The sequence below is a fragment of the Setaria viridis genome, chromosome 6 (assembly GCF_005286985.2).
Source record: "Setaria viridis chromosome 6, Setaria_viridis_v4.0, whole genome shotgun sequence".
Lineage (NCBI taxonomy): Eukaryota > Viridiplantae > Streptophyta > Magnoliopsida > Poales > Poaceae > Setaria > Setaria viridis.
Genome location: NC_048268.2, coordinates 3,905,899 through 3,932,979, shown reverse-complemented (window position 1 = coordinate 3,932,979; position 27,081 = coordinate 3,905,899). Strand labels below are relative to the sequence as shown.

General features: G+C 45.5%; 1 long non-coding RNA gene and 2 pseudogenes across 1 annotated transcript; 1 reads left to right on the top strand and 2 right to left on the bottom strand.

Annotated features, from left to right (window-relative positions):
* Positions 1-670: 670 nt before the first annotated feature.
* LOC117859545 (uncharacterized) lies at positions 671-3,090 on the top strand. Its single transcript, XR_004641215.2, has 2 exons — positions 671-839; positions 2,645-3,090. It is a non-coding gene; the product is annotated as an uncharacterized lncRNA (long non-coding RNA).
* Positions 3,091-6,459: 3,369 nt separating this feature from the next.
* Positions 6,460-17,984, bottom strand: LOC117859544 (uncharacterized; annotated as a pseudogene).
* A 1,940-nt stretch (positions 17,985-19,924) lies between these two features.
* LOC117859547 (uncharacterized) lies at positions 19,925-22,234 on the bottom strand (annotated as a pseudogene).
* Positions 22,235-27,081: the final 4,847 nt, after the last annotated feature.

Below are 27,081 nucleotides of genomic sequence, written 5' to 3'. Positions count from 1 at the left end.
CCAATTAGCAAGTATATATTCATTTTATTGGTAATTTTGGAAGACCAAAATCATTGTTTGACATACAATTACAAGTATGGGTAAAATATAACATATGTAGACAAACATATTCATTGAAAATATTTTTGAAAATATTATAATAAATAAATAAATATTAGTTAATAATATTAATAGAAGTAAATCATAAAAATATTTTGCAGTATAAAAATAAACTATTTGAATTAATTTACACAAATAAATATATAAGTTTCAAAATAAATTAAATAATACATTTATTATTTAGTTTAGAGAGGTGCTTATGCTATACGGATAATATCGGATATCCATTCACATCCACGTTTATTTTGAATATGAATACAAATTCGGATAATATAGAAACAAATCTGAATGTATCCACTTTAAGGTACCACATTAGAAACGAATTCGGATATAAATATACATATATCATACTTTTGCGGATATGAATTTGGATAATTCGGAATATCCGCGTACCACTTTCCACCCCTAACACCACATACTGATGAAGAAGAGACCATGCTGTGTCAACTGTCAACCTCACAAAGAATATGTCAGTCGTGCACAATTGTTTAGAAATAAATACCAGTTGCTTGACTGCATCGCCTATAAATACCTATGCAATGCAGCACTGGTAGGCACCAACAAATATAATCCATCAGAAACATCGGCTAGAAAATATAAGCTTGAGTGGGATTGAGAACATGGCGACTCCTCCTGCACGTCATTCCAGCAAGGCAGAGGAGCTACGAAAGGCTACTACCTTCCACCCAAGCCTGTGGGGTGATTTCTTCCTGACATACCAGCCACCAACGGCACCTCAGGTAACGAAAGATAAGGAACATGCATGGCCCTTGCATGCATTCATGAAATTGACTTAATACTTCTCCTCTGCACACTGGTGCAAAACTCACCTTCAGTTGGCAGGGAGCAAATCTCATGAAAATCCATCCAGGATAAAGCAACCGAGATGAAAGGGGGGTCTTTAATCCCGAGTCACTCAACCAGGACTAAAGACCCCTTTAATCCCGGTTGGTAAAACCAACCGGAACTAAAGGGCCTGCCACGCCAGACGTGGGACAGGCCCCCACTTTAGTCCCAGTTGGTAAAACCAACCGGGAGTAAAGGGTCCTCCTTTAGTCCCAACCACTTTAGTCCCAGTTGGTGTCCCGGTTGGGTTTTCTAATCAGGACATTGTCTACTCACAACTGAACATTGTCTGCTCTACCCCTCATCTAACCCCGGCTGCTTGTCTTGCCGGCGAGTTATTACATCGAACAGCTCGTGTACGCAGGCCCTGCCCGTGCACATGGCGTGGCAAGTCGGCAACCAACAGCCTACAGCGCCAGGCGGTGACCAGAGGTCCTGAGCATGTCTGAGCCACCGCGCCCAGGTCGACGGCACCGCATGCCGCGCTGGAGGTGGCGCCGCCTGATGCCACGCACTGACGCACAAGTAGTGATAAGCCCCTGATCACATCACTGGGCCCATTTTGTCGAGCACCATTGCGTGCATCGCCGTTTGCTTCCGGCGTCAGCTCTGCCGCACGCGCGTCGTGTACACCTGTCGCCACCCGTTGTCGGCTCTTGGGCCTTGCCGTTGTAGATTTGGTTGTCACAGGGCCGCCTCTTTGTACGTGCTTTTACCGGATGCTAAAGTTTAACGTATTTAAATGTTAGCATTTCTACCCATTAATATTCTCATTTGGAGATATGGTTAATGGGTAGAGCTAAAGTTCATGAAATATCACTTTTGCATTTACCTCCTCACCTCCTCCTTTTCTCTCTCCCCTTTTTATCTTTTCACGAGCCATTAGCACCCATTAGCTCATCCGCACCAGCCAATACTTTTACATCTTTTTTAAGGTGGGCTAAAGTTTAGCCCTCCTATGAGCCCTCATATTTGGATGGGAAACTTTAGCACTTTCACCCATTAGTTATGGGATCCAAACAGATCCGTAGTAGGCCGCCGTCACGAGGAGAAAGGTGGTTAGGCTGTAGTTGTCCAATAAGGACCTGTTTGGTTGTCTCCAAGCTCGCCAGAGCCGACCAATCCATTTTTAGTTGCCCGTTAGCCCTGTAGCCATGTTACAGCTGTGCAAACAGCCCTGTAGTTTGGTGATAAAAAATTTCAGCCGAAATTGCTCTTTTTTGTTGGCGTTCGAAATTACTATTCACCGAAAATTTCGGTACCGTTCACATAAGGTCACCTTTTTAACCTGAATTTCGGCTGAAATTTCGTGAATTTTAATGATTTCGATGAGGACCGAAAAAATGATGAAAATGATATTGAAAACCTTGGAGTGCTGTAATTTTAATTTGACTGGATGGAGACAGATTATTATTGTGACGGATACTCGAGAGGAGATTAATCTTCACGCGTATGCTGAAATATGGGTACTATGCATACTTTTACTTTGTAGTACACATACTTTTCTCTTCAAAACCGTAATGATACTTAATATCGATGTAGTTCCTTTTCAGTTTTTGTCTGGTTGGTGCGCGTCGGGGTCAGGGTCGGGATGCTTTCACATGTTTAGTGATGAAAAATGGTGCGACGAACATGTTTTGTGCAGCAGCTGTGTGGACCATTTGAAAACTAAGGAACAGCTATATATATGTGCTTTCAGGATTGCAGGTGGTGGGGCTGCTATACTAATCCTAGCACCTGCTTGATGACGACGACGTCTTTGGTTGCCATTTCCCGTCTGGCCGTCTTGGAGGCACCATCACTCCGTCCCCATTCCAACCCATCTTTTTGTGAAAACTTTACCCCCAGTCTGGCAAGTGGTAGTGGCAACTATTGTTATGTCCTTAATTAGTGGAGGAGTCGCGTTCCGGGAATTTTACGTGGTGGTTCACTTTGCGTACTATGCTTCCCAATTTAATGTCTTCAGTGGCTATGGGTATCGTCTTACATATTCATGTTGCCTATAAAAATGGATGAGAATGTTGATGGCAACGATCTTGGCTTGGTGGTCAAAACTTCAAGCAATAGATGAAGTTGTTTTCTCCTCAGTTATGTTAAATAGATTTGGCTCATGCTTGGGTTCCGCATTCACCCGAGTTGTGATAATTCCAGTTTACTGTGAGTTAACATCGCGAAAGAAGGTTTACTCAAACTATAATTTAGATGTGACCTTACTACCACCTACGCGGGCAGGATATACTAGGCGCGCTGCATACCTAGGTTAGGAAACCCTCTTCATACTTTTCTATAATTAGTAACCGCCGGTTACTTAAATTAATTAGTTGTCGTTTCATAAAATTGAAAAATTGGCTTGCACTTAATTATGTTTGCTGCAATAAATGTATACAAAATGCGGAGTGCAAGAAGAAGAAAAAATTATCACTGGTAAACTTGCATTGTATCAAGATCAGTACATATGTTTGATGTTACGTCAATTGGACAGCCAAAGGGCATTAAACTTACATTGCCACCAAAATTCTGCAAATGTCTCTCGCTAAAATTTTTCCAAAAGCACACACCTTGAACTTCCAAAAGCTGTAGGTAGACTTTACCTGTCCTGTTCAATTATTGATTTTCACATGTGGAAACGGGGCATATTGCTTAACACATGTAATCAAACAAGCTCTCGTGGTTCATGAACTCAGGTGGTGACAGAGGTGTGGGCACGTACGTACTGGCGTGTCCTATTCTGCGCAACATTGGTGTGTACCGATGTCAACTCTAGTTCCTATTCGCAAGAATCTTTTGCTCTTGTTTGTTGTATCCGTCCTCCATTGCACGGTCGAATTTGAACTTGATCAATGATAAAACTTCAGCTAAATATAATTATCCTTTTCACTATTTTCGAACACTGGTAGAAAACTGAGCATTAGTCCCGGTTGGTAAGGGTCATATCTCTCCAATGCCCAACCAGAATAAAATTTTCGAGACGAAAGGGGGTAACAACCGGGACTAAAAAATTTCAAAAAAAAAAATAAAAAAAGCCACCACGCCCGCCCGCCCGCCGCCCGCCTGCGCCGCCGGGCTGCCCGCGCCTGTGCCTCCCGCCCGGCCGCCGTCCGCCCACCGCCCGGCCGCCCGCGCCTATGCCCGCCTCCACCCGCCGCCACCCACCTCCACCTCGGCTCCGCCGCCACCGGCCTCCCCCTCGGCTCTACTCCGGCTCCGCTAAAAGCATCTAGGCCCCTAAGTTGTGTTTTGGTAATTAATGACGATCTTAGTGGACTAACAATTTCATTGAGAATATGAGTATAGATTAGTCCCGGAGTTGAGTTGAGCTTCAAAGGATACTATGACGATATCTTGGTTGGTTTGAACATTGGAAAGCTCAAGGCAAAGGTATACGATAGGATTTTCATTTTTACCGGTTAAGAGGTGCTTAGAGGATGTGAATTGACCGGATTAGTAGGCTAGATAGCCGTACTATCAAGAGGGATCAATTTCTTTTACTTGACGGTTCTATAGTGCTACTTTGCTCAAACAATTGCATTACATGCATAAGAACTAACTTAGTTTGAGAAAGTGAAAGAAATGAGAAGAAAAACTTGTTCTAAAAGAGGTCTAACTGTATAAGGGCAGATGGTCCGGCCCTAGGTGGCGGACGGTCAGCTAAACCTAGACAGAGACAGGTTTTCGAGCCGAGAAATTATTTCTCAAAGGCAGACGGTCCGCAGTTGGTTTCTGCGGACAGTCCGCATGGGGCGGACGGTCCGCCACCCTTGTAACGATCCATTCTAACACGCATTAAATGCTGCAGTAGCTGTTGAGGCTTGAACTACGGATGGTCCGCCCCGTGTGAGGCAGACAGTCCGCCAGTCCCCTGTTTTTCACGAATATGACTGTAATGGCTAGTTTTGGAAGGGAGGCTTATAAATACCCCACCCCTGGGCATGGGTGAGGCCTCTTAGCACTTTGGACAACATTTGTGACATTCTAAAGCCTTCTTCCACCTCTCACTCACTCACATTGCTTAGAGATTGCATTCTAGTGAGATTGAGAGCATCCTAGTGCATTGCATCAAGAGTTTGAGCTTTGTGGCACTACGGAGTCTTCAAGAAAGTGTTATTGGCTTATTACTCTTGGAGGTTGCCGCCTCCTAGACGGCTTGGAGATTGTGGAAGCCGTTGAGCCCTTCAAGAAGATTGTGAAGGAGCCCCGGCTATTCTTGTGAGGGGTCTTGTGCTCACCTCGTAGGAGTAGTGAAGAGCAACTCTAGTGGAATCGAGGTTTAGAGAGGTTATTTGATTCAAGCTGGTTCAAACATCAAGCAGTGCCTTGATAGAGGAGCGGTTGAAACATTGAATCCACCTCAACATGGATTAGGGGTGACCGGCAAGTCATCGACAGCATGGGATAAATTCGTCACTCGTGTTTGGTTCTAACTTTGCTCAATTTCATTATTGCATTTTACTTTGAGCAAATTACTTTACTAGAGATTGAATAGTATCTTGTCACCCTAGGCTGCAAACCTTCACCTAGGTGTAGAGTAGCTAGAAATAGTTTTCCCCTTATGTTACTAATCAAATTTTTTAAGTGTTGTGATTTTAGTTAAAATCGCCTATTCACCCCCCCTCTAGTCGGTATCCTAGATCCTACATTCGCTCCACCGCCACCCGCTCCGCCTCGGCTCCGCTCTACCTCCGCTCTGCCGCCGCCCGCCTCCGCCTCCACTCTGCCACCACCGGCCTCCGCCTCGGTTCCGCTCCACTCCACCCGCGCCCGCACCCGCTCGTCCGCCGCCGCTCCCCCGCGCGTCGCCGCCCGCCCTCACCCCGCTGCCGCTCCTCACTGCCAGTGAGGGGCGAGCAGAGGGGGAAGGGGGGGGGCAGGAGAGGGGGAGGGGGTGGGAGAGAGGAAGAGAAGGAGGGGAGGGGGCGCCTGCGCGAGAGAGGAGGAGAGGGAGGAGATAGGCCGGATCCGGTGGAGAAGGAAAAGGAGAGAGATAAGGAAAATGAGAGGGAGAGGAGAAGATATTAATGTGGAGAGGGAGGGGCGCGTGGGGAGGGCATTTTGTCGAGGTTGGAACTACCAACCGGGACTAAATCTTTTGTCCCGGTTGGAATTACCAACTGGGACAAAGGAGGGGGGGCGTTGGTGCCAATTTTTTTAGCCATTACAACCAAGACTAAAGGGGGGCTTTAGTCCCGTTTGGTATTTACAACCGGAACTAAAGCTCCCCCCATGGTGACCTTCGGTGGTACATTTTTTACCCGAGACTAAAGCCACTTTAGTCACGGGTCCAATGTTAACGGGACAAAGGGGTTGGATGGAAGGTCAGTTCTCTACTAGTGGAAATCTCTTCCAGGATATGCTTCCACCCCCTACTGTCACATGTTTTTTCTCTTGTGAGTTTCACACCTAGAATTCTCATTTTGTTTATTAGATTTACTTCAGATGCCAACCAACAATGCATGATGCATGTGAGAAGATAAAAGAGTTAATTGAAGACACATGGAAAGGATATGATGAAAGTATTCCTTACACCAACACCAACAGAACACCCGAAGCTCATTGTAAAAACAGTTGTCGATTTTGCATGGACGGCGGACCACATGTATAAGAAAACAGACGCATACACGTTTTCCCACACAATCAAAAAGAAGGTTGCATTACTCTATGTGGAGCCAATATTGTTCTAATACCGAAGACTGAGAACAGCCTTTTCCTAGCTATTGTACTCCAATTACAACCTTTAATCAATCGCAGTTGTGCTGAATAAAGTGGTGACTGCTCGACTTGTGTTCACCACATTTATAAGTCAATTAGTTAAGGTAGTGTAGGAAATGTTGCAATGGGTGAAGTAATAAGACATGTGTCATTAGCTAATTTAATGTATTATCTTACACTGTCAAATTTTGGATGCATGCGTCACAGTACACCCTTTCTCAACTTGATCGGAATGTCTACACAATTTTGCATTTCTTTTGGAAGTTCACAGTTTGAATTTTGTGACTCATACCAGCAGATATGCTGCTTCCTCAGTTCGAAAAGAAAAAAAGCAGGACAGGTTATAGTTTTGTAGTAGCTTAAACACTCAGGGACCCAGCGGTGTCTCCACTTTCCTACTGTGTCTCTGATTCCAACTTATGGGCTTCGTCGAGGTTAAGCCTGCTTGACTGTTGCGTACTCCCTCCATTCCAAAAAACATGTCACTTAAGAAATTATCAGACAGATTAGCAAGGGGATGAATTGACTCTGTTGCCCCTCATTATTGGATTGTATTCCTAATAAAAATACCGTCCCTTGAGTTTGCGCTGCATGCAGCCAAAGGCTAAAATGATATGTTTTATAGGATAAATTTTGAATCTAGAATGACGTATTTTTTTTTGGGACGGAGGGAGTAGATGGGCTGCTGAAACCATTGAACCAGAAGTAACAAGGCTTTCCAACTTATGGGCTTCAGTAACACTAAGCTGGAATGATGGCCCAAAAGGGCACATCATTGTTCAGTGTTTACTAAATTTATGCACACATCCCTAAAATATTTACTATCTTGGTGAAATAGTCACTTCTAAACCATATATTAGCCTTCAATTAATTTAAAAAGTAAGGCTTCATGGATACTACAATTCATGCACGCTAAAATCATACCAAATTACCAGTAAACACTCTTTTCCACTAATGAAAAGACTTTACCAGTAAACACCAAATTTTACGTATAAATCGTGCATGCTAGATTGATAGAATTCGAACTTTGTGGCTTCCCAAGACATATTAGCCTTGATGTATAGAATTGAATGGGGGAGTGCCACATTATGTGACGTGCAATCTACGGATTGACCTATTGTTCTTGAAGAAAATCGATACATATGGATAAAATTCAGTTTACAAAAGACCATTATATTTAACAAAGAATTTAGATTTCTGTCCCATCATATGTCTAAGCTTTTATTAAGAGTGAATTTTCTCATTGCCACTGGAAATTATATCGATACCTTGAATGCCATAAAAACTCTGTACTTCCCCTGAGTACCACTATTTAGAATTTGTGTTCACTTCCATACAATTTCCATCGGATGATGTTTAAGTCTGTTCCTTGTATGGACCCATAGCCAAACATGGTTAAGAGCCTGTTTGGTAGAGCTCTACCTAATTCTTTGAAAAATTATTTCACAAAATCAGTAGAGAATCACTTCTTACTACTCCTGAATTCAGCCTAGAAGCGGGCATTGGTAACGGGAGCGCGCGCACCACAAGGGCCACGAGCGCTCGATTCGCAACAGCCCCTCCGTTAACCCCGTAACTTTCTATTTTTTGGAAAGTTTTAATTTCTCAAAGGCAACTCTGGATTTTTTTATTTTTAGATAGTTATATACACAACTTATACACATAATCTTTTTTGACAACTTCTTACTTGTTAATTTTGTAGTACAATTTTTCATAACATATACAACTTAAACACTTAGCTTTGCCACATGTTTTTCACGAGAATGTTGTTAGACAATATATGCACATAGACTGGTAGAGAACTCGTCTTCCATCCAATATTTTTTTATCCTAGTTGTCTTTGGACCCGGAACTAAAGGGCCTTTAGTCTCGGGTCAAAAATGAACCACCGACGGCCACCGACGGGGGGAGCTTTAGTCCTGGTTGGAAAGACTAATCGGGACTAAAGCCCTCCCCCTATCCTGGTTGTAATGGCTAGTAGGCTGAAAAAATGTAGCCACCGATGGTGGGAGCTTTTGTCCTGGTTAGGAACACCAGCTTGTACTTACAATAGCTTCCTTTGCAGACTCATTAAAACCAGTCTTGCTGCTGCAATGTAGCGCCTTGAAAAGATCTATTGCACTGGGTGGTTCATCTTTATATTTCTCTTGCTTCTAAAATTATTCACAAACATTTTGTAGGTGTAAGATTATAAGAATAATTGTTCAATGATGAATGATTGTAACACAATGTTTCCATATCTTACCAAGGCATGGGTTGTCGCAATATAGCACCGAGATCCTGTCATATGATGAAACCTTACTTTCTCACGGTTAAGTGCATTTTTTGCACACTTGTCCTGTGAGGAACAATTTAGTAAGCAGGGAAGAATGGCTATAGCGAGAGATAAAAATTAGATAAATTTAAAACCAGATTTGCTAAGATATTCAACAAACATCAACACTCTTTAAGTGTAGTTGAATTTATGTCCACAACAAGTTATTAACCTAAAACAGTTTGAAAAACAGAAAGTAATCACAGCCAAAGATTGTCCCCTATTGTAGAAGACCAACTGCAACACAACCCTATATGTTGTCGCTAAAATATAATGAGCTGCAGTTGTATTGAGTGCAGCCCAATAGGCTCATTAATATCTAATGAGCACACAATTATCAGGGTAACAAGCCAAGCAACTTCAGGTATAATTGTAAGGATGACCTACTGTATACAGTCCAGTATAGCATAGCTACTGAATCTTAGACACAATCAAATTGGCATACAATATGAAGAAATAAACTCAAACACTGTTAGTAGCTGAACTGTTACTCTCATCGAGAGGATGACACTAGGAGTTGAGGTAATTTTCTGGTTTTCTTCTCACACAATGCCATGGCCAACCAAGGGGTTAGGGATACATATATATAGGCTGGTGGGCAGCCAAGCATATGCTAGATGCTAGTCTAAGATGCTATTCTAAAAGCTAGTCTAAGATGTTGTCCTAGTGCTGTCCTAGATGCTGTCCTAGTGTTGTCCTAGATGCTGTCCTAGTGCTGTCCTGGATGCCTAGATGCTGTCCTAGTGCTGCAGCAAAGTATATGCTGCAGCCCCACAAAGACCAAGACCTTGCAGCCCCACAAGCTGCAGCCACAAGTACAAAGCAAGTGCTACAGCCCCACAAGCTGTAGCCCCACAAAGACTAACAAAGACTTATCCATCATTCTCCCCCTAAGTCTTGTGCGTCGTCTTGTGGGAAAGTTGGACCATCCCGGTCCTGGAGCAGAGCTCAAGGAACTTGATCCTCCCAAGGGGCTTGGTGAGTAGGTCCGCAAGCTGATCCTTGGTGTTGATGTAGCTCGCCTTGATGCTCCCTTCCTCCAAGCAGCCTCGGATGAAGTGGTACCTCACCCGGATGTGCTTGCTCCGTTCATGGAAAACGGGGTTCTTTGCCAGGGCCAGAGCGGACTTGCTGTCCACCCTGAGCTCCACTGCTTCAGCGTCTCTGCCGAGGAGATCACTAAGTAGCCGAGCGAGCCAGAGCGCCTGAGTTGAAGCGGTGGAAGCCGCTATGTACTCAGCCTCATAGCTGGATAAGGCCACCACCTGCTGCTTGACCGACTGCCAGCTGACGAGGCACTTGCCGAGGAAAAAGAGAATCCCGCTCGTGCTCTTGCTGGTGTCGATGTCGCCGGCGTGGTCGCTGTCGCTATACCCAACGAAGTGTGCCGCCCCGGGACACCTCGGGTAGAAGAGACCATGGTCGAGAGTCCCTGCAATGTAGCGGATGATCCTCTTCATGGCCTGCTAGTGCTCCGTCGTCGGTCGCTGCATGAACCGACTGACGTAGCCGACAGAGAATGCTAGGTCCGACCGTGTGTGGGCGAGGTAGCGAAGGCTCCCCACAAGACGCCGATACTGCGTAGCGTCTACTTCATCCGTCGAGCTGTCACAGCTTAGCTTCAGCCTCTCCTCCATCGGAGTGAGAGCTGGGTTGCAGTCAGTGAGCCCAGCTAGCTCTACGACGCGCTTGGCGTAGGCGGTCTGTCGAAGCGTGATCCCGGAGTCGTCCTAGTGCACCTCAATCCCCAGGTAGAAGAAGAGAGGCCCCAGGTCACTCATCTAGAAGGTGACCTTCATCTCTTCCTTCAACACCACCAACTCCGCATCCTTGGTGCCGGTGATCACCAAGTCGTCGACATAGACACCCACCAGCAGGGCATTTCCTCCATTGCCCCGCCGGTAGATGGCCGCCTCATGCGGGCTTTGCTCGAAGCCCATCCCTCTGAGCATGGAATCCAACTTGGCATTCCACGCCCTCGATGCCTGCCACAAGCCATAGAGGCCCTTGCGCAAGCGCAGCACCTTGCCTTCCTTGCCGGGGATCGCAAAATCTGGCGGCTGGTGCACGTAGACCTCCTCTTTCAAATTGCCATTAAGAAACGCCGACTTGACATCCATGTGATGAACGCGCCAGCCTTCCTGGGCGGCCAGCGCAAGGAGGAGTCGCATGGACTCCATCCGTGCCACGGGGGTGAAGGCATCGTCGAAGTCGATCCCCTCCTGCTGCACGAACCCGCGTGCCACCAAGCGAGCCTTGTGCTTGACGATGGCACCGGCTTCATCCCTCTTCAGCTTGAACACCCACTTAAGGGTGATCGCGCAGTGACCACGAGGGAGGTCAGCAAGCTCCTAGGTGCGGTTCTTCTCAACGGCGTCCATCTCCAACTGCATTGCAGCGCGCCATGCCGCGTGTCTCTCGGCCTCTGCGAAAGACCGAGGCTCGCTGTCGTCGCACGCAAGGTGCAACTGTGCCTCCAGGTCATGAGGCACCAGTCCCGGCACCGGCTGGTCGCCGAGAAGGTCTTCCATCGTACGGTACCGCAACGGCTTGCCGTCGTGGTACGCGTCGATGCGCTCCTCATCGTGAGAGAGCGTAGTAGCAAACTCCACTGGGCTGTGCTCGACATGAGCTGGTGTTGGAGTAGACGTGCCTGGAGGGGTGGCTGTTGTTGCTGGAGTACATGGCGTCGCCGGCTGTGGTGGTGTTGGCGAGAGACTCGTCGCAGCTGGAGCCATGGCTGGAGAGCGTGGCGCTACCGGGGTAGCTGGCACTGGAGTCGGTGGAGGTTCAGGAGCTGGGGTAGGCACGCTCGGCGAAGAAGAGCTGCCTACTCCTCTAGCTCTCTCAAAGTGGACGTACTCGATAGTGAAGTCATCGTACGTCGGAGTCGAGCCGTCGTCCACCGCCTTGTCCCACGCCATCCTCGTCCTTCGTTGAACACAACATCGCGCGCCATGCGCACACGTTGTGTCTCCGAGTCGACAATGCGGTTGGCCTTCGAGCCCTCCGCGTAGCCGATGAGCACTCCCGAAGTGCTCCTGTCGTCGAGCTTGCCGATGTGGCCAAGCTCCTTGGTGAACGCGAGGTAGCCAAAGACCCGCAGGTGGGACACCGCCAGTTTGCACCCATACCAAGCCTCGTACGGCGTCCTGCCGTCGAGCACCTTGGTGGGCGAGCGATTGAGGATGTAGACAACCTCACCACCGCCTCTCCCCAAAAAAATAGCTGGCATCCCCCTCTGCTTGAGGAGGGCCCGAACCATCCCCACAACCGTCTGGTTGCGCTACTCGACGATGTCGTTCTGCTGCGGGTTGTACGGCATGGAGTAGTGGCGCTGAATGCCTCATCAGCGCAGTATGATGCAAATTCAACCGCTGTGAATTCACCGCCGTTGTCGGTGTGTAGTGCACGCAGCTTGCGGTCGCTATCCGCCTCCGCAGCAGCCTGCGCGTGCCTGATGGCGTCCTCAGCCTCTCCTTTGCTGCCGAGGACCACCACCCACATGTAGCGAGAGAGGTCGTCGACGAGCAGCAGGAAGTAGCGTCGTCCTCCCGGTGTGGCCGGTGTTACCGGGCCACACAAGTCCCCGTGCACGAGCTCGAGCCGCTCCTTGGCTCTGAAGCTCGCTTGCTAGGGAAAGGGGAGCTGCCTCTACTTTGTCAACACACAGACATCACAGAACTGCTCTATGTGGTCAAGGCATGGTAGACCTCGCACCATCTCCTTGGCACTAAGCCGCTTCAGCGTCTCGAAGTGAAGGTGCCCGAAGCACTCGTGCCACTACCACGCCTCATCGTCCGGACGAGCAGCGAGGCAGAGGGGTTGTTCCACCTGCACATTAAGGACGTAGAGTCGATTTGCGCCTCTGGTTACCTTGGCAAGAAGGCGACGATGGCGATCCCAAATCCTCATGACTCCGTCCTTGACCTCCACGCGTGAACCGTTCTCATCCAGCTGTCCCAAGCTGATGATAGAGTTCCTCAACACGGGGATGTAGTACACTCCGATGAGCAGCCTGTGCTCTCCAGACTCGACGGTGAAGATGACGGAGCCAACGCCCTTGATCTCCACGCCGGAGGCATCCCCAAACTTGACGGTGCCTCGGATGCTAGAGTCAAGCTCGGTGAAGAACTCCCATTGACCGGTCATGTGTTGGGTGGTGCCGGTGTCGAGGCACCACCCATCAAACTTGTCGTCGCTGGAGTCATCGCTGAGGAAGGCGCATGCCCTCGGCTCGTCAAGGTGGAGGAGAGCCACTGCGGCCGATGCCGTTGGAGGTAGCTCGATGCTTGCGTGTGCCAGGAGCAGAGCCAGCTCCTCCTCCTCCGCCAGTGCGACATGAGCTTGGCCGCGTCTTGGTTGCTGACAGTCCTTAGCCCAATGGCCAAGCCTGCCACAGTTGTGGCATGCGTCATCTCGTGCCGGCCTGCCCTCGCTGGTGGCACCACCCTGGGTGCCTCCTCACGCACTGCCGGCACCACCCTAGGCGCCTCCTCGCGCCTTGGGCGCCCTGCGCGGCTTGCCGCGCCTGCGGCCGCCTGTCGAGGAAGAAGGCTCTCCCTTCTTCCAATCACCCTGGCGGGCCTCCAACTGCTCCTGAGTGAAATGGAGCTTCCCGCCAATAATGACATGCCCTGAGGGAGGCGATGGCTCATCGCTGTCGACAACCTTGAGGCGACCTATCGCCTCCTCGATTGACATCCTGGAGAGGTCCAGCAGAGACTCGATCGAGTGAGCGATCTGCTTGTACTTCTCTGGAACGCAGCGGAGGAGCTTCTCAACAGCTCTCTCCTCGTCGTAGGTGTCGTTGCCATACTGCACAATCTTCTAACGGAGAGCAAAGTCATCAACGTCCTCACCTGGCTTGAAGGCCAGGTTCTCCCACTCCTTGCTAAGTGCCTGCAGTGTGGACTTGCGGGTGCAGTCGCTACCGATGCGTGCTGCAGCGATGGCGTCCCAGGCCTCCTTGGCAGTCCGCTTCTTGGAAAGTGAGAACTGCATCTAGGACGGGACTGCAGCGATGAGGGCATCCAACGCCCGTCGATCCTCGTCGTAGTCGACATCGCCATACCGGACTGCCTCCCACATGTGCCGCACCTGGAGCCTCACCCTCATCACCGCAGCCCACTCGATGTAGTTGTTCTTGGTGAGGGTAGGCCACCCACCACCGGGGCCGACGTCCCTGACAATAGCCAGGGCCCCGTGGTGACCATGGCGCCGGTCCGGGGAGGGAGAGCCGCGCTGCCTGTAAAGGCTGCGCTCTCCGTCGACCCAACCGCCGCGCCTCCGGTCAAACTCCATCTCCGCCTCCAGCTGGGCAGCCCTCTCCCTCAACCGCCAGACCTCCAACGCGGGGTCAATGTGTGGGTCGCACTGGGAGTCGTGGTCGCCACATCCGCCAGGAGCGCGGCCGTCGCGTGCACCTCCGCCAGGAGCGCCACCGGCATGTGCACGCCCGTCTGGGCTGCCGCCGCTACGCCCGCGGGACTGCGCGGTTGCCCACTGCGCCGTACGCTCTCGCGCCACTTCCCTCGCCAGCTCGAGCTCTACGTCAGTGCTGCCATCGGCAGAGATAGAGCTGCCGAAGCTACCGTTGCGTAGGGCCTCGAGCTCTACTACCGCCGCTACTTCCGCTTCCACCCTCGCCGCTGCTAGCTTCACCGCCGCCAGCCTCGACGCCTTTGCCACCGTCGCAGCGGTCTTTGCCGCCGCTTGCTCGCGCTCCTCTGCCACAGTGATCTCAGCCTCCTGCCGACGCCGCACGCTCGAGGCGACCGAGTGCTAAGACTATCCTGCAGACATAGCGCACCACCGGGGGGCTATTGTGTGGGGAAGAGGCTGCTTCCGACGAGCTGTTGCTCGTCTGCGCAGAGGGAGAGGAGTGAGCAGGCACAGCTGGTGTTTCTGCTACCGGTTGGGGACGAAGGGTGGCTGGGGATGGATGTGAGCAGGAGATGTTCAAACTACAGGATAGTACGGCTCTCATACCAGTTGTTAGTAGCTGAACTGTTACTCTCATCGAGAGGATGACACTAGGAGTTGGGGCAATTTTCTAGTTTTCTTCTCACACAATGCCATGGCCAACCAAGGGGTTGGGGATACATATATATAGGCTGGTGGGCAACCAAGCATATGCTAGATGCTAATCTAAGATGCTAGTCTAAGATGCTATTCTAAAAGCTAGTCTAAGATGTTGTTCTAGTGCTGTCCTAGATGCTGTCCTAGTGTTGTCCTGGATGCCTAGATGCTGTCCTAGCGCTGCAGCAAAGCATATGATGCAGCCCCACAAAGACCAAGACCTTGCAGCCCCACAAGCTGCAGCCACAAGTACAAAGCAAGTGCTGCAGCCCCACAAGCTGCAGCCCCACAAAGACTAACAAAGACTTATCCATCAACCACAACAAACCAATGCAAGAAAAATAAATGGCTTAAGAAAGCAGTTGACCAACATGCCTTGTACTTTGGGCTTGACCACATCTCCACCAGCTCTCTCCATTGATCATCAGTCATACTCTTCAATGGTGATGTTGTTCTAACTTTGTCTGCTGGTACACCATTGAAGTAAAGCTTCTTCAAATTGTACCTCATTTGTCATGTTCCAGTCCTGAGCAAATCAGCACATGCCTCTTTGACTGGCTTGCTGTCAGTATCAATTGCTAATTGATTCTAGTCGATAGCATGTCAAGAGCATGTGCATCAGAAAATAGGTGTTATAAGTATATAATGTGATAGAAAATTTTTAACACTAACCTGACAAGAAACTTCAGAAAATCACAATGCAACAGCAGACAAGAGCACATGGTTCTAAATTGGCAGTCAATAGAAAAGTAGCAGGGACAAAATGTTTATAGAAGGTTTTAAATTTTCAGAATGTGGTGAGAAATAGAGAGCATACTTTCATGCTTTCCGCTTCATTTCAGTTTACTATATATTGGCAGTGGCACTCAAAATAAACAAACATGCCAAACATTTCAAGTAGATAATACTACAGATAAACTTTATGGTGGTGCTTATAGCTGATGTAAGTTAAACGGATCATTACAACATCAGTCGGAATAAAAGAACATGTAAAGATTGAGGCAGAAAAATATATTGGCAGTCCTAGCATAATGTTAACAGTTAAGCTCCTTGTCATATGCTACTAGAGGCAGAAAAATATTACTCATATATAGGAGTAAACATATGAGATCATGCACACCCGATAAAAACTAAACATATAGCCTTTATCCACTTACAGAATTTTTGCCCATGTAGCCTCGAAGAATATCTTTGTTCTTGTTATCCTTGTACGTCTTCCAGTGTGTAAAGATTGGGATATGTTGCCTCAGTATAATCCCACCCTCTGATGCCAACTTTGCAGCTTGCATAGGCGGCTCAGGTCGTTTCTTCCCTTCAGCAATGACCACCGGAATCCTAGTGTTTAAGCCTCGACTTATGCGATCCAAGTCTCTACCCATGCTTTTTCCTTTATTCCATCGATCTACAGTGCGATTTGATTGACCTAGAAATAAGTGGTATTGTTAAATAGTTAGTGCAAATTATTTTAATATGCAAATGTGTAAACCATATTCTTGGAGAAAGGAGTATTGCTTTCTTGCCTTCTTTGGGCATTTCTATATCATGGTCAGTTTGGTTAAGACAATTGGTAATAGTCAATGCATCTTCTTGTATAGTTGTAGTTGCAACATGGACGCCTTCCTCGCTTCGAATCAGTTCCTTTGTCCTCTGCCTAGTCACTCTAGGAGGTTGATTTTGGCCTTGTTCACCAGGTGCTTGCACTCTCTTTGAACCTCTTGCTCCTCCATTAGCAACGATGGTGTCGCAAGGCACATTCTGTGAAACCTGCATAACCTCATATGCATAACACAAGAAAACAGAAATCAAGATTAATCTTTTTTGCATACTAAACCAAAGTCATACAAAGAACCTGAGTTCAACAAATACCTTATCAACTACACCCTCTTCACTGCCATCACTATCTCTAGGGTCATACAATGAACCAGAGTTTTCACGAGCCATAGCCTTCTTAGCTGCAGTGGTCTTGTTCAAAAGTGCATCCTTCTTTGTTTGAATGGTCTTGTTCAAAATGTCCTTTGTTGCATTAATACCAAGGGACTGAAATACACGATTGTTCCTCATGATCATTTCAGCCCTTACTCTTTCACATTCAGTGGCTGGTGACTCTGTGAATGCAGGAAAACGGATCAACGTCAATAGCCTCATCAAAGATATATTTCCTATTAGAAATGGCACCTATCAATGAAAATGCAGCTTGAAGCTACATCAGTCCTTTACACACTGGAAGGACTGCATAGGTAAAAGAACACGCAGGGTAACAAAAAAACATCATAGCCTGATAAAAGGTCTGAAAATCAACTGATTCTTTGAGGATCAAACTACATTACTACAATACTAGAAAATATTTGCTGCATTACTAGAACCAGGCTCTACACTTGAAAAGCACTTTCCAGGACTTAATATATAGATGAATTCATTCTGCTAAGGTACTACTAAAAAGAATAGCTTGCCACATAACAGGAACCAAGCTTTTTAACTTTAAAAACACACAATCAGCAACCTAATGACAATGTAAGTCAAGTTCCTAACCGTGCTGCTAGCTAGGATCTTGGCAGACCTGAAGTCGTTGTTGCCTCTGCTTCTTCAGATATGCGTCAAGACTTGCTACCACTCATGGATTTCGCCTACAGGGCTACCCTCAGATTTCGACTACAGCAGTTCTACATCACCTAGTGCAGAGCCTATCTAATCCCCGACAAGAACCCTATGCTAAGATCCAAGAAATCTGATGATTTTACCTGCTGGTTGCCGTCTGCTTGCAGCCAACTTTCGTGCAAGAGGCATCATGTTCAAAGGTGGAGCGAAGGAGGATGCTACAGATGTTGGAGCAGGGCACGTCGTCAGCTCGAGATTCGGAGCAGTGGGCTCGTCAGCTATGGAGAGGATGGCGCGTGCGGCGTGGGGGACGGGACGGGGTGAGGATGAGAAGGGCCACGTGGGGGACGGGATGGGGTGGGGATGAGAAGGCGGCGTGGGAAACCCTACCTGCGAGTGGGGATAGGAAGGGTTCCGGGACTGAGGATTTTACATCCTTGCCCTTTGATACAGCGTTGATTCAACTAGGCATGTTTGGATAGAAAGGTCATTGCATCCTATATTTTTCAGGTACAGGCGCCTCTAGCGCAAAATCTTGGTGCCTCCGCCAAAATCTGGATAGAAAATCTTAGCGCCTTTAATACAGCGTTGATTCAACTAGGCATGTTTGGATAGAAACAAGCAAATTGTGCAGAACAATATTAGCACTTTATTTTACAATTGAAATTGTTGTTTGCATAGAAAAAACTTTTGCTCAAAACTGTAGTTTACATATATATAATATTTGAAATACCTAGCTTTGAAACTGTTGTTGTTATGCTAAGGGGGGAAGTTGAATATGATCAATCTCAGTGTCTACCCATGTAATCGTGATTAGTTGGATGTGGCTCATTAAGTATGCTGGTGTTGCTAATATGAAACTAATGACTTTAGTACGACCATTTCACCTATGGCGATGGAGGCGGACACACCAATATAGAGCAACATCGGGCGGCCGCCCTACCTCCCTTTCGGTGGGGAGCAGTACCCTAAAAAGCTTCTTCATGGTTCTCCTAGAAATCTTTGGTGTGGTGGCTAGTGCACTGCTCTCACCGACCTGTACATGGTTCGTTTTTAATGACTTTGGGTAGAACCCAACCTAACTCGTTTAAAGGTTAATGTCTGTGGTTTTGTGCTGCCTTGATTGCGGCAAGCCAACAAAGAGATCTTCGGCCTCATGTTTTGGATGCGGAACAGGGCCTCCATCAATGACTTCGGCACCCTCACACTAAGCCTGGGCAAAATTTTACTAGGTTAATTCGGTTCTATGTCTCGGTTAACCGAAATAACCGAGATACTGAAAGAGGCCCAAGAAGCAAATTTCGGTTTTTTAGGATCCTTATAGTTAACTTTGGTTTTTCTCTATGCTGATATGTATTTGGTTTTTCGGTTATAATCGGAATTGAACCGAAAGAACCGAAACCGAATTTGCTCGTTTCCGAGTCTTCAAAAGAACCGATCGGTCCCTATTTCTTAGATAACCGTCGCCATCGCCATCGCCACCGAAAACGGAGTAATTTTTAGGTTGTTCAATAAATTTACTCAATATGAACCCAGAGTAATTATAGAATCTTCAAAAAATTAATCAATATATTACGGAATAATAAGAACGTACAAATAAATAAATAAAGTAAAAAAATATTATAGGTCTCGAAACTAAAATCATGTAGTCCATATTGCTGATTTGAGTATAGCTTTTGTATGTCCCAGTAAAATTTTGGACAGGAGGAAAGGTCTCTTGGTTGCACTTGTGCCACCGGTCTGGGTTGCGTAGCACCTCTCCTAGTGTTTCTTCGGCGCGCCACCGGTTCGGGTACCTGCAAGAACAGCTGCAGCAGCAGCGGCCTTCTGATGTCCATTCACTGGAACCTTGTGGTATGATCTCAAGGGAGGAGGAGTTGGCTTCAGTCTCAAGGGAAGGAAACAGTGGTGCGGCTGCATCAACCTGACAATAAACTGTTCCTTTTAGAAGCAATTCCATACTATGCAAGAATACGCTTGAGGGTACAGTAATGGATGTTCCAAATAGTTCATTTGGATCAGCTTCGGCATATTATTCAAATAAACTTTTTTTGAGGACATATTATTCAAATAAACTAAGAGCAAAAGGGTAAGCATTGTCAAGAACAAAATGCAGTTCAATACGACAATACCTGGTGTACCAACACCAATCGCATCACCAAGTGAAATCTCTGAACACAAACAGAGGAAGCAAGGTTCAGACCACAATGCAGGCCAAGCAGCATCACTAGCAACTCAACTTTTCACTGACACTTGTTTTAAGTTTAAGAGAACAACAGCTCACTAACTTAGCAGCAGCAGTAACATCACGGTACCGAACAAGACTTTCCTCAATGGTACAGTTAATGTTCGACTTCTAACAAAACGTTTCAAAGTATACAACCTTCTTTCTACTGGGTACATCCATCCATATTGTACCGGACCTCTTAGGATTGCTTCATCAGGTAAATGAACAGCCAAGTGTAGCATCACATCAAAGAAAGGAGGAGGAAATATTCTCTCCAGCTTGCACAAAATGATTGGGATTTCATCTTTCATTCTATGCAAAACATCTATCTTCAAAGTCTTTGCACATAATTTCTAAAATAAGTTACCCAATTCACTAATTGCTTCATATATGTCCTTATGCAAGATTCCTCGAACAGCAGCGGGTAAAATGCTTTGTAGTAGTATATGGCAATCGTGAGTTTTCAATCCTTGGAGGTTGCGCGCATCCATCAACACTGATACATGTTGCTAAGTTAGAAGCATATCCATCTGGGAATTTTACACTTCTTAAAAATTCACAAAAAGCAAGTTTTTGTGTTTTATTTAATACATAGGGGGCATGTGGAACACTATATGAATTTCCATCACGCTTCAAGTGCAAGTTTTTCCTTATGCCCATGTCTTCCAAATCAAGCCTACCATTAATGGTGTCCTTTGTCTTGCCAGCAATGCCGAGAAATGTACCAAGAATGTACTCACGTATGTTTTTCTCGATATGCATAACATCAAGATTATGACGCAGCTTCAAACTCGACCAATATGGCAAATCCCACAAAGATGACCTTAGCTTCCAACATTAACCATTTTCTCCCCTCTTCCTCTTTTTGTTCTGAGGATGCATCCCAGGTCTAACATCCATGACCCTCTCCAATTGCTGCTTCAACTCATCACTGCTAAATTATTCTAGCTTGTCACGTTCTTCATCCTTTCCGTCAAACCATTTCTTTTTCCTCCATGGATGGTCCCTTGGAAGGAAGCGTCGATGGCCAATATATCATATCTTATTCCTTATTCTTCTAGAGCAAGGATCTTTGTCACAACGGACACAAGCATAATAGCCTCTTGTGACTCGACCTGACAATGTACTCAAAGCTGGATAATCATGAATGCACCATATAACTGCAGCATGTAGATCAAAAGATTTGTCAGTCAATGCATCCAAAGTAGGGATACCTTTCCAAAGATCTAGCAACTCTTCAATGAGTGGCTCCAAAAATACATCGAAGTCCTTTCCAGGGCATAATGGACCAGGGATGAGTAAGCCCATGATGAACTTCGATTGCTCCATACATTCCCATGGCGGAAAGTTGTAAGGGATATGAAATACAGGCCACCTACTGTACGAGGAGTTCATTTTGCCAAATGGATTAAAACCATCTGTAGCAAGACCAAGTCTAATGTTTCTTGCATCTTGGGCAAACCAAGCATATTTAGTATCAAATGCTTTCCATGCCTCACCATCAGTTGGATGACTAAGCTCATTCTCCACTGCATTTCTTTTCAACTTATGCCATTGTGCCAATTCAGATATTTCTTTGGAAGCAAACATCCTTGGAATCAATGGAAAATGACGCAGTACTTTCTCAGGAAATTTTTTTCCTTCCATCCTTTCCATCTTGATGCACTACATACTGGACACACATCATGTGCTGCATAATTCTTACGAAACAATACACAATTATTCGGGCACACATGGATTGTATTATATCCAAGTCCCAAAGCACGAATAAGTTTCTTTGCTTCCTCGTAAGATGTAGGAATAGAGCAATGTGGGAATGCATCTGCTAACAACTTCACAAATGCAGTAAATGCAACATTACTGATTCGATAAAATGACTTGAGATGAAGTAATTTCACCACAAAAGAAAATCTTGAATAAGCTGCACCAGGGTAAAGTTCTTGCTTCATCTCTTCTAATAGTATAGCAAACATTGATTTTTTCCTTCGACCTTCTTCTTCAGATGTGAACAACTCCCGTACCATATCAGGAATTTTATCGTTAGGGTCGGCTTCTTCAACCTCATTCAAATTAACATCCGCGGTGAAATCAATCTGTTCACCCCGATGGCCAGTATTTTCAATCATTGTGTCCTCCATTGGTTCAACATGATAGATCCACCTAGTGTACGTGCTAGCCATTCCATAAATATATAAGTGATCCTCCACCTGTCCTTTACGTTCAGAAATCCGATTCAAACACCTACGGCATGGATAGAGTATCTATTCATCCGCACCAAAGTTTTCTGAAACAAGCTTCATGAACTCACTGACCCCGTCTAGATGTGGCTTGCCAAATAGCCTACTATTGATCCAACTTCTGTCCATCTGTAGTGATTATTATCTTGAATGAATATGATTACTATTCTTATTGATTGCATACGATAAAATCAAAATCAGAAATCGATACTCACCGTGACTCCAGTGACCTGTGTGCAGTAGGGGCGGGGCTGCAAGGGCGCTGGGACTTGAGCAGTAGTGTAGACGCTCGGGGCACTGGGCGCTGGCTAGCGGCCGCGCACCTGGCAGCGTCCACTGCCCAGCTGCCAAGCAGGGTCGGGGCAGACGGCCGCGGATGGATCTGCCGGAGTGCCGCTGCGCCGCGGATGAAATCAAAATCAGAAGCACAGAGAAGATGTGGAGAAGGAGGAGCTCGCCTCGGAGGAGGAGCACATAGGCGCGGAGGCGGAGCTGAGGGGCGACGGGAGCATTCGTCGGGCGGCCGGGAGGCGTTCAATCGGGAGCCACCAACGACGCAAGTGAAGACTCATGGACTGCCCATGGATATTGCGTAAGAGATAAATAAAGAAAAACACCCGCACAGACGTGAATACTTCTCTAGTCTAGTGGCTAAGGCTGATGATTCTTACGTGAGAGGTCCGAAGTTCGAGTCTCTGTTGCGCCGTTTGTTTTTTGCATTTTGCGGAACAGCTCCTCCTGGCGAGAGGCCAGCGGGCTAGGGGAGCATCCCGCAGCCCAGGCGGCCCAGTCCAGGCAGGCTCGCAGCTCCCGTGTCTTACCCTGCTCATCAGCCTAGCTCCCCGTTATGGTGGCTACGGCGCCAAGCAACCTGCAGGGACAGCTTGGATGTCAATAATAGGATCTCAGGTTCAAATCTTGCGATTGTCTTAATTTTTTTTTATTTTCTGAATCTTTAACCTCTACCTTAGGAAAAGTATTATACCTTTTTCATATCATACGATGTGAGACGAAGATGATTTTGTGTTTTTTATTTTCCGAAAATAGCATTACATATAGAACCTATTAAAATATAACTGACAATGGGACCAAATATCTCATTTATTATATGTAAATAAAAGTTATAAGAAACTAATATTGTCAATAATTTATGACGACCGCAAGGTAGCATGTTACGACGGAACATAAATCATCATAAACAAACTACTTCTCTATGACGATTTTTATTGTGTCTTAATGATGAACACATTATTTTCGTCAAAAAGTCGTTCCCCTCCTGAAAGTCATCGTAATACAGAATGACTTATTGACGAATTGCCACATCATCAAAAAAAATTGTCATAAATCTTCATATTTCTTGTAGTGAATCCTACTTCAACATTAGCTTCATTGATCCATCGCTTATTAACTAAGATTAGATACGGGATCAACCAAAGCCTACATTGGACGCAATATATAATTTCTTGGAGCAACAAAATTACAAGCAATACATACTATTGCCATACAATAAGTAAGTGTAGGTACCATCTATTTTCGTTTTCCTTTTCCTTACCTAATTAATGTTAGTTAGTTCTAATATGAACATTTATGTACGCAATTTTCACTGGATTCTCCTTGTAATTATGATTGGTAAAAGCAACATTATTGTGTTCGATTCATTGAGGAAACCACTACTGGAGTACAAAGACATTCAAGACATGCTAAACTTGTAATAATTCTGGACCTTTATCTCTATGCAAAAGTTTGTTTCCTAACTTTTCACCTAACACTGTATCATTTATTATTTTAATTCGCAGCGTATGGAAACGATTCCGTAAGACTCACTGTGGTGAATTCCAAGAAAAACTTAAATTCAATACAACATTCCCGGTACGTACGAAGTTTGCACATTTTGTACATTCTATAATACGAATATTTTATAACTTATTTTTTTCCACTAAAGTGCTTGACACAGTATGTGAACACAAGAATAATTTTGTGCGGGACAAGGTGATATCGGACAATATAGCTATACGTAAAATAAAACTATTAATAACTAATTGTTTTCTAGCTCCTTATATTTAATTGTTCATGTAACATTCACATATTTCCAAGTTACAAATGTTGCAGATTAAAGAAGAACTCTTGGAGAAGGAGAGACTTTTGGCAATCTAAGAAACTCTCATAAGATTTCTAGTGGACGAGGTGATAAATCCCGAAGTAGAATTTTATTACGACAGACGTTCAGTAGCCGAACGAAGCAACACCACAACGGGAGGTTCCTAAGAATGAAGAGGATAGATTATTGTTTATATAATAATTGTATAAATACTAGTTTAACGTGTATAATATACTAAGAATTGTGTATATATATATATTATTATCATGAAATATATATACGACTTGCATATAATATGGGTGTATACGTGTAAGCAGTGTATACTAAGAATGTATACATACATATATATATATATCTATATATATATATATATATATATATATATATATATATATATATATGAAGCAACAATTATCATTAATATGGAAAAAAATTTAAAAAAAGTATTTAGTCCCGGTTGGGAATACCAACCGGGACTAAAGGGGTCACGTTCTCTTGTGCCTGTTGGCAACCCTTTATGGGTGAATGACCCGGGACTAAAAAGAGCTCCCTTTTGTCCCGAATAGATAGTCCCTGTTGGTTTATCCTGGGTGAATGACCTGGGACTAAAGAGAGCTCCTTTTATCCCGAATAGATAGTCCAGGTTGGATTTTTGGTATCTATGATTCTATTCAACCGGGACTAAAGGTGAGTTTTCCACTAGTGATAACCTCTCTCTATATATAAACAATATCTACGTAAGTACAAAATCTTGTGAAAAGAAATGATTGAATGGAAAAAATGGAAAAGGAAAAATACAGATAGCTCCCGCGGGTCAGGGGGTGGATCCGTGTCTCGTCGCGCGCTGGCAGCGGTCGTTACGAGCACGTACAGTTTCAGCTTCCCGCCTAGAAGCTGCTCTTCTGCTAAACAGGCTCTAAGTTTCTCTTTCTCCTCTCTCTCCTCCACTGCTTATGGCTGGCCAACTGCATCCGTACCGTCGTCCATGAGACCCCGTGACGCTCAGCCTCGCGTACGCCGCGGTCGCGTCATCCTCACCGGCCGCCTCGCAGTGGATGCCGCAGCGTGCCACGACGGAGGCTCCAGCCGTGGCATACCTTTGGAGCTGGGGTCGGATGCCTCCATATCAAGTGCTGCCCACCGAATTGATCCCACTGCAGGTCTCTTTGACCAAATCTCATGCTTGCACGTCCTACGACATGCTTCCATAGGCTCTGTAACAACTAACAGGTAATGAACGAAGAAAAGACAAACTTTCACTTTAGAACTTGTGCACTCAAAGAAGCCTTCAACACAAAGATGTTTTTCGATTAAAAAATATACAGGAATACAGCGTAGATCTCATTTACTTATATATACGTGCAAACTTTCACATGGCTTGGACTAATTCGGTCTCAATCGTGTAATAGAAAGCTAAAAGAAGTATATGCTACAACCATACAGCACTAAAGGTTTCATGCACGTTCCATGGACTGGACCGTATCCAACTCCCAAAATCAACTGTGACAACTGACAGCCTAGCAACTCAGCCTCTATTTAGACCCGGTTTGTTTACTTTTGCTTATTTTTAGCACCCGTCACATCGAATGTTTAGATACTAATTAGGAGTATTAAACGTAGACTATTTACAAAACACATTACATAAGTGGAGGCTAAACGACGAGGCGAATCTATTAAGCCTAATTAGTTCATGATTTGATAATGTGTTGCTACAGTAAATATTTGCTAATGATGGATTAATTAGGCTTAATAGATTCGTCTCGCCGTTTAACCTCCATCTGTGTAATGAGTTTTGTAAATAGTCTACATTTAATACTCCTAATTAGTATCTAATCATTCGATGTGACATGTGCTAAAAATAAGCAAAGGAACCAAATGGGACCTTAGTCTTCAGGCTCTAATGAAAAATTAGTTGCATCGAATATGAAATGAAAGTTTACTTCTTTGGCTATCACTTGAATCTTAAGGCTTCAGTGAAAACTTAGTTCAACGCATGTGCGACGGACTGGACTATATCCAACTCCCGAAAGCGAACTGTGACCAGTGATCAAAGTTTCAGCTGAAATTTTGGTCTTTTCGATGGTGACCGAAAATACTGTTCACCTGATTTCGGTTCTGTTCACCGAAAGTCCACCTTTTTAATTCGGATTTTGGTCGAAATTTTGTGAATTTTGGTGATTCGGTGAGGACAAAAAAAATGGGCCAGAACGAAATTGAGAACCCTGACCATGACAACTGGTTGACAACCTAGCAAATCAGCTTCTCTTTAGTCTTCAAGATTTACTGAAAACTTAGTTGCATCGAATATGAAATGAAAGTTTACTTCTTTGGCTATCACTTGGATCTTCATGCTTCAGAAAAAACTTAGTTCAATGCACGTGCAACGGACTGGACTGATCGACATCTAGCAAATCAGCCTCTCTTTAGTCTTCACAGGCTTTAGTGAAAACTTAGTTGCATCGAATATGAAATGAAAGTGGCTATCACTAGCTTGAATCTTCAAGCTTCATCAAAAACTTAGTTCAATGCGCACGTGCGACGGACTGGACTAAATCCAACTCCCAAAAATCAACCGTGACAGCTGATCGACAACCTAGCAATAAATTAGCCTCTCTTTAGACGGCCTGGACTAAATCCAACTCCCAAAAATCAACCGTGATAACTCATCGACAACCTAGCAATAAATTAGCCTATCTTTAGACGGACTGGACTAAATCCAACTCCCAAAAGTCAATCGTGACAACTGCTCGACAACCTAGCAACAAATCAGCCTCTCTTTAGACGGACTAGACTAAATCCAACTCCCAAAAATCAACCGTGACAATTGATCGACAACCTAGCAATAAATCAGCCTCTCTTTAGACGGACTGGACTAAAT